Source organism: Andrena cerasifolii, chromosome 7 (assembly GCF_050908995.1).
Source record: "Andrena cerasifolii isolate SP2316 chromosome 7, iyAndCera1_principal, whole genome shotgun sequence".
Taxonomy (NCBI): Eukaryota; Metazoa; Arthropoda; class Insecta; order Hymenoptera; family Andrenidae; genus Andrena; species Andrena cerasifolii.
The window spans coordinates 7,578,293-7,586,216 of record NC_135124.1 but is presented as its reverse complement, the minus strand read 5'-3'; the positions used below and the strand labels follow the sequence as shown (position 1 = coordinate 7,586,216).

Here is a 7,924-nt window from a genome sequence, read left to right as displayed (position 1 = left end):
AATCATCATGCAAAGTTTCTAAACTGAATTAATAGTTTTGTATTTTTTAATATGCAACGACGAAGCCAGCCGGGCAAAGTTAATCACAGCTACGTACGAATGGAATAACAATCCTTGAAACGCGAGTTACGAAACACCTTCCGTAGAAACGGTATACGTATACGCAAGACGATAAAATTTGATAGCGCCCGTTAAATTTCCCAAACGGCGAAAAGTGCCGAGTTTATTATGCTTATTTCACAGTTTACCGGCTCATATTTCCCGATCTTTGGCGTTAAATGTTTCCGGAAAGTTTGATATTAACTGTAAGCCCGGAAAACGCCAGAAACGCCGAGTTGGAAACTGTGAAGTTCGGGGTATCAAGGTCCTGTGGCGCAACGGATAACGCGTCTGACTACGGATCAGAAGATTCCAGGTTCGAATCCTGGCAGGATCGGAGATTCCTTTTTTGCAATATTTTACACGTCCTTCTAACAGACAATAAATAAGTTCTTTTCATGGGGCTTCGTTTATGCGCCTTAGTGTAAATAATACAGATTAGTTTAAAGAAGACACCATTGAAAGAAGTGCTGTGTGTCGAGAGTTTATATTTATTTATTACGGGATAACAACCCTTTGGGCATATTATAATAACATGAATGGAAAGAGAACGGACAAATAAGGTAAAATGAAAATGAAAATAACAAATACCAAAGAAAACCAGAGAAAGATGAACAGATATTATAATATAGTATCAATAATGCAAATTAATCTTTCAGTATACACAAAACTGAGTTTCCGAATGTAGATATGGAAATAGAGAAGATGAGTATTATGATGATAAGATGAAATGAAAATTCATCAAATTTTATAAAGGGACGATTTTATAAAGGGTTGTAAGAAGCTCGCTCCAGGACAGTTCTGGGGTAAGTGCTGTGTGGTTCATCACAGTCCTCTCACCAAAAGGCATACCTAGCCTCCCCACTCCGTGGCCAGATCCTCCAGGCACAGACTCAACAGAGTCCCTATTCTTTATCAATACGGCGTTCGGGCCGCTTGCCATTCCCATATTCTCTATCTCACTCTAAACAATCAATCCTTCGACACCTGATAGCTATGAGACCCAACGCGATCATCAGCCATCGCCCGTCGCCAGGACTGTTTAGTCTCGCGTACCCTCTAGGTATCAGGACCGCACGCAGGCTAAGTGCCTGCCATAAAATCCTCGAAGACAGGACAGCATGGGGTCATCCGCCCTCGACCTCACGTTTAAATTTGGTGACGCTAACAGATGCGACAGATTTTGTAAGATTTAATGAATATTCGATTCACTTATGTACCTACATGCATGGACTGAGGCACTTTCAACGGATGTTATCGTTAAATATTTTTGCAAGGAATTAAAATAGTGTGTTGTTTTTTCAAAAAATATGTTAGAATAGGTATGCACAACGTGTTGAAATTGATTGTTGGTATAAAAAAAAATGTGGCCCATGGGGGGATCGAACCCGCGACCTTCGCGTTATTAGCACGACGCTCTAACCAACTGAGCTAATGGGCCGATGTGAATGTTTGTTAACATTCATTATAAAAGGAGCAGTAGCGAAGTATTTCTTACATAAAAAACATATTAAGTTATACGAAACTACACAAACATTGCACCATACGCGATATTTATATACTTTATCTCGGATCTCCACCAAGGCGAACACGAACAAAAACATTTTCTCGTGAACATAACACGCTGTTCGCCTCGGTTGGACGCTAAATAACAGTTTGTTTTTTTTTAAAGTGTTTATTGGTCTGGATAATATTTTTACGAAATGGAAAAATAGCCATGCGATCATGGGGTAGGAAACTACTTGTTCGGCGCAGCGTATACTTGTAGGTATTGTACAGCGTTGGTTGAAACTATTGGTGAAACAATATGGTCGCAATCAGGATAACAAATTTAACGCTCGCTATCACTTCCGCTTGTGACGTTGTCTAGGGGAAAAGTTACAGCGGCCGGGTGGCCGGTAAAAAACCCATGAACCACTCTTGACAACGGAGTATATCTTACAGCTGAACTTAGGGACTAAGGAATATGAAGAGGATAGAAGAGTATTTTTCATTGACATGAATTTATGTCGTTTTCGCAAAGATCTGATGCGAAAATGCGGAAATCCTGGACGTTTCTCACTTCATAATGGTATGTATTCCAACCCCTTTGAGAGTTGAAAGCCATAAAATTCGGTGATGCACTGCGGAGGGTTGTGCTCGCCACAGGGTGCCAGGTGGCATCTCTTTGAGTCCAGTGGTTCCAGGATCACCAGAGGTTAGCTAACATGTTGTTCACCTCGGTGTGGACGCGAAATAGTTAGGCTCCCACTTAGTTTGACTAAATAGATCCGTAGACCTTCAAGCAGTACTTAATTCTTCACTGAAAAGTCGAACTGGTATGGTGCACACCTAAACTATCAGTTACCCCAATCCTCCTCCACCCTGATCCTCAATTGCACTCGATCCCCAAAGGATGAAAAACAACCAAGATGGTCTTTAATGGCTCGAAGACGCGACTGAGCACACAAAAGCTGCGCGCAAGCATCCACGACGGTCAACAACGTAAATCTGCGACGCAGGCCGGCTAGTTCCTGCGATTCCACGGGGGCCTTTCATGCGCGGGACTTCCCTCTGCTGGAAGAAATGACAGGTAGGCGAAAAGGGAAGCGAAAAGCCCAGGGTAGGTGCAGGCCGTAGATCAGAGTTTTATGGTCGATCTTTGGCTTGGTGGCGCGTAAGGCCCCGAAGGCGGTCTTGGCCACGTCGAAAAGCATACATTCGACCGGGCAGGTCGCGTCGCCGCTATAAATCTTTAGCTTTATGTTACGATCCTGAAAATACTCCGCGAGATGCCTGGCGACACGCCAGCGGATGACCGAGCTGGTCACGTCTCGAAACGGACGCACTGATCTCCGACCATCTCTGGCAGTCAGGCGTAAACTGGGTTACTCCTCGGGGTGGTATCAGTCAGAGGTGATGCTAACGAGCAAAGTGAACCTGACAGCGCGCCTCGCGTATGTGCCACCGAAGGTCAAGCTCGTCGCGCAAGTTTTCGGATCAGTGATATATTCTGGTTAGCCTCGGTTAGCCTGGTTAGACGATCTTAATGCTGCGCAGTGTTTAGTGTAAGGTGAAATCTCTGGGGCAGGTTGCAGATGAATTTGACTATGGATATTGCAGGATTCAGATGAAAGATGGAAAGATTCTCCTTACGGGTTGTTGGTGCTTCAATCACAGAAGTTAATACTTAATAGAAGAATTAAATATGTACTTAATAGTTTGGTTGTTGGAAGTTGATAACAGGTTTCTTGGACCCTTCGCTACAAGGCATTTCAGTTGTGGCCTAATGTTGGTATAATGTTTATATTTCTATGAGTAATCTGTATTTGGTTCTTTGTCGTTCTGATGTATAGCTGTGCCATGTGCAGAATTACATGTTGGAAGTGGTTTACGTTACATATTCTATGACACTTAATACTATTTGATGACCTGGTGCACTTGTTAATGTTGCATGGTTTATGTTAAATATGTATTCTATGACAGTTAATACTATTTGGTGGTCTGGTACACGGATTAAGATAATAACAGCATAGCGACAGCTTTGCGCAATTTCAGTATAATTTTGTAGTATTAACCAAATATCAGAGCTGAAAGGAATGCCGTTTGCGCAATGCAATACTGTTTCAGTATCAAAGTATCGTAAAGAAGTTTCTGTCTTAAATTGAGCTCTGGAAGAAAAATGAGGCAGTAACTAAGGCAGCACAAAAGAAGAATATACCTGGATATTTTTTAGGCTCTTAAGATCCTTTCGTTATTAATGACAACCTCATGCACCTATTCCCGTCTAAGAAGATAAATCGATGCAAATGTGGCCTACAAATGTCCGACTTCAGATATTCTTTCTCCCTGCAGTATATTGAAATAAGTAAACAGAACCTTAACTTTTCCTACAAGCTCCAACAAAATAAAGTATGAACTTTGAATCACACCAGGCACCACTATCATTTTCACGCCATGCCATCCTGTCTATCCATTTGAAAAACAGGGGAAGTGTATTTACTTCCCTTGAAGAAATGAAAAATAAATTCGTAGAATAGCTAAACGTTTAAATGAGGATCGATTCTCAGCATTTTCGAGTGGCCGAAAAGCTAGGTTTCAACCAAACTTGGGCACTATTATTATTTTATAAATGATTATTCAAATAATATATTACTCTGACTAAAAATTACATTCAAATACTCGGTAGGTTCACTTTTTCGAACAAGCAAATAATTCTCTACTTTTCGTCTATTTGGTTGCTAATCAAATGATTTTAAACTTGGTAAATTTAATCTTTCAAGCGAAGCGTTTGAAAGGAGATTATAAAATAGTAATATAAAATAAAGAATCAGTTGCAACTGATTTATTTGGTTTTGCCACAAAATAAGGTGACTTTTTCTTAATTTAATTATCTTTAAGATGGAAGTAAGAAATTAATTCAAATCATTTTTGTCCAAGTCACCAAGTTTCAACTACACTACCACACTTAACACTTGCTTTCATTAAAATTTCACCTACCGCAAGAGTGTGTCCTACTGAACCACGAAAATGATAAATAAAAATACCATTCTCTATGAATCCAACATTTTCCGACTCAAGAAATCCCAACCCCGTTTTATAACGTTTTCAATTCGGTTATAGTCGCTTTATCGATCGCAATATCGACTCTCTGACATCATTCATTCCCTATTGGACAAATAAAAGTGCGCACGCTTCTGGAGTACACACAAAACGAATTTAATTACATGATTTAAATAGACGAGCGCAGACTGTGTTTCAGTCGCTGCAACTTTTGCAACGGTCCTCGACGTACTCGTTTCCCTGCTGCCCACTTACGAGCACAAACAAACGCTCGCACATTTCTATCGCCTTATTAAACACACAACGAAAGTGTCCCGATGCAGAAGGCGGGAAAGCGCCATTACGTTAAATGCCGGGCCACGCGACGGATTAATGGCAAACACGTGTGCACGTCCCCGTTCAAAAGCGCAACGATACCCGGCGAATAATAATCACCCCAAGCAATTAATTACATCCGTTAATATGAATAAACTATACAACGATGAATTCTACATTGGAGTTATTAACCTCTTGGGAGGTGGCCTGTATAAATATTATTTAATTACATTTTGCGGGAGCTTGAAAATTGCATCCAGTCAAGTATTATAGAATTGGTTATTGGTTCGGTGGTAATTGGACGTTACTGATTTTTGTATGCTTTTGTATGTTTTCTGCGGAACGTTTGTAGCTTCTAGTTTTTAATGTTTTACTAGCAACCTGAGTGAACCTTTCAGACGCATTGCAACTGGAGGATAATTTTCTACTTAATTAGATAGAAAACTGTAAATGGCAGGCGTCTGAGAATTGGAAGTGCAGACCATAGGCCATAACGATTAAAATACAATTATCTACAAGTAGTTTCTAGTATGAAAACGATTGTTTCAGAACAGGGGTGGCGAATCTTTTAATCTGCCCATGCCAATTTATAAAAAATATTTTATCGAATTGCTGACGTGCCGGGCAATTTTTAATAGGGGAAAAACTTAAAGAAAATTAATCACTGCAGAATTTCTTGAGACAAGTTTAAAAATTAATATAGAGTTTCATAACTTGACATACACATTATCGTATAGTATAAGCTGGCCAAAAATATTTTAGTATAATCTAACCATATAATAATTATTTCAGATTAATATTCAGATATTAATGATATCACCTGTAAATCATTGACGTGCCAGCAAAATTTTCGTACGTCCCACCTCTGGCACGCGTGCCAAAGGTTCGCCACCCCTGTTCTAGAAGACAAGGGTTCATTCCTGTATTTTACTATAAATGAAGTTACAAGTGAATAAATTATTGCTGTAGTTTTATTCAGACCACATTACCCATTGTATTAAAAATTTCCTCCAACCCAATTTGTGGCATACTATGCATTGATAACTACATACTGAACGAGAACGATGAAATATCCTACCATTCGTAAAAGAAATATACGGATAATCAAATTTGTAAAACCTGCTTAAAAAAACTTGTAGAAGTTCTTCGAGCCACTTCACTTCCCTTTCCTTACGCATCCCACAGAAGCTGGAGCGGATATGCTCGCCGGAAAAGATCTATTGACTCGAACTACTTGGAACTAAACGCGTGCCTCGACTACTTGCGAAATCAAAGCTGCTGAGAAAGACAGCTTCCAAGAAAGAAATTCACTACACGTTTTTGCCTTAATTTTGATCACGAAAGCAATCTCCCCATCCTCCTACGTATCCCGCTCATTCCTGTCACATTCTGCACAGTATATTACAAATACAATGTTTCGCCCGTGAAGTTAGCTAAGCAAGAAATTAAATTTCCCGGCAACGTTTCAGTTTTATCGCGGATCGTTATCTCCAAAGAATATTTCAATCCTCGAACGTTTCTTTGAAATTTAATCCCACTTGAGTTTAATTGCTCCAAAGGAGATTAGGGCGTTTTTTTTTCCGCGTGGATAATTCACGGCCGTTGGTTTTTCGTTATCCCGGGGACGAGAGAAGGAGAGGCGGAGGATCTCTGTGCAGATACAAATCTTCAATTATCGCAAATGACGATACGCGGATTAAACGTCCGCGGAGGATCGGATACGGGAAATAATTCCCCTTGGAGGAGCTTAAAGTTTATTTGCGTAGCCGTGACACGAGCATGGTGGCGTATGAACAACGTACCACTGAAATAAGAGACTCCACTCAAGCGACAGATTTATGCGAACAGATATACGCGCATCTCACAAAAGAGCCTTCTTTTTTTTCTGCGGCGCTCTTTGCACGACGCGCCGGTTGTTCGTGAATTATGATTCCGCTCCCTCGGTTTAGTTTATAATTTCACATTGCCCGCGAAAGTAACGCAAACTGCGGCAAGGGTTGCATAAAGAATAATTATGCCCTCTCGATAAATAACTGTCACGATAATTCTGTTCATTCCACTGGGAGCCATGCGGGTATTATTCGCTTTCAATTTGCAATAAAACATGGAATTATGAAAGTATCGCGCGAAGAGTGGGTGTTTGCTTATCCCTTCTGCTCTGTGCATCCTTTTTCTCGTTAATGGAGGTCCGAAGGAGTTACGAACGCAGCAACGAAGGCTTGATTTTCATGGAATTCTATTTTAAGCAATTCAAATTAAAGCTTCATAATTTGTCGGCGAAAATACTTCAATTATTTATAATTCGTTTGCGATAAATTATGGAAAATAATTTTGAGCTTTTAACAAGTATTTTAAAATTGATCTGAATAAACTCACTTTGTACTGTAAAAGTGCTGGTAATTAGTAAAATATCTGAAAACTCATGCGTCAACTATATTTATTCTGTGGTATCAAAATTCGTCAAACTTAATGGTGAAAAAACTTCAACAGCCGCTGCCTCGCAAAACCAACGCAAAGCATTCGACATCAATCATATTTTTCACTGCGATTCCGACCGACCAGTCGGAAATCCAACCAATACTAGAAAAAGTGAAGACATTAACGGATCTCAGAATGTAGAAAGAAAATCCAATTACATCACCGTATCCTTTCCAACCTTCATCGGACTCGAGCGACAGCGAGCTCCAGCTGTTGCATACATTCGGAAGTTTTCCAATGAGGGAGGATAAAAATCGACCGATTAAATTTATTGGAATCCTGACAAGAAACGTGAGCGTCGAGTTATTTTGTAGCAATGAGATATATTTCTGCGACGGTTTAAAATCGAAATACAGCTTTCTACTGTGAAAACTGAGCACTTACAGTGCAATTTTTGAAAGAGTACAGAGTAGTTACAAAATATGGGAATAGTACGTGGCGAAAGAAACTCAAATTCCCTTTACACTTTTGCAATCTGAAATTTGATTTC

General features: G+C 40.0%; 2 non-coding genes across 2 annotated transcripts; one reads left to right on the top strand and one right to left on the bottom strand.

Moving 5' to 3' along the window:
- Positions 1-363: 363 nt before the first annotated feature.
- Positions 364-436, top strand: Trnar-acg (transfer RNA arginine (anticodon ACG)). Its single transcript has one exon. It is a non-coding gene; the product is annotated as a tRNA-Arg (tRNA).
- Positions 437-1,466: 1,030 nt separating this feature from the next.
- Positions 1,467-1,540, bottom strand: Trnai-aau (transfer RNA isoleucine (anticodon AAU)). Its single transcript has one exon. It is a non-coding gene; the product is annotated as a tRNA-Ile (tRNA).
- Positions 1,541-7,924: the final 6,384 nt, after the last annotated feature.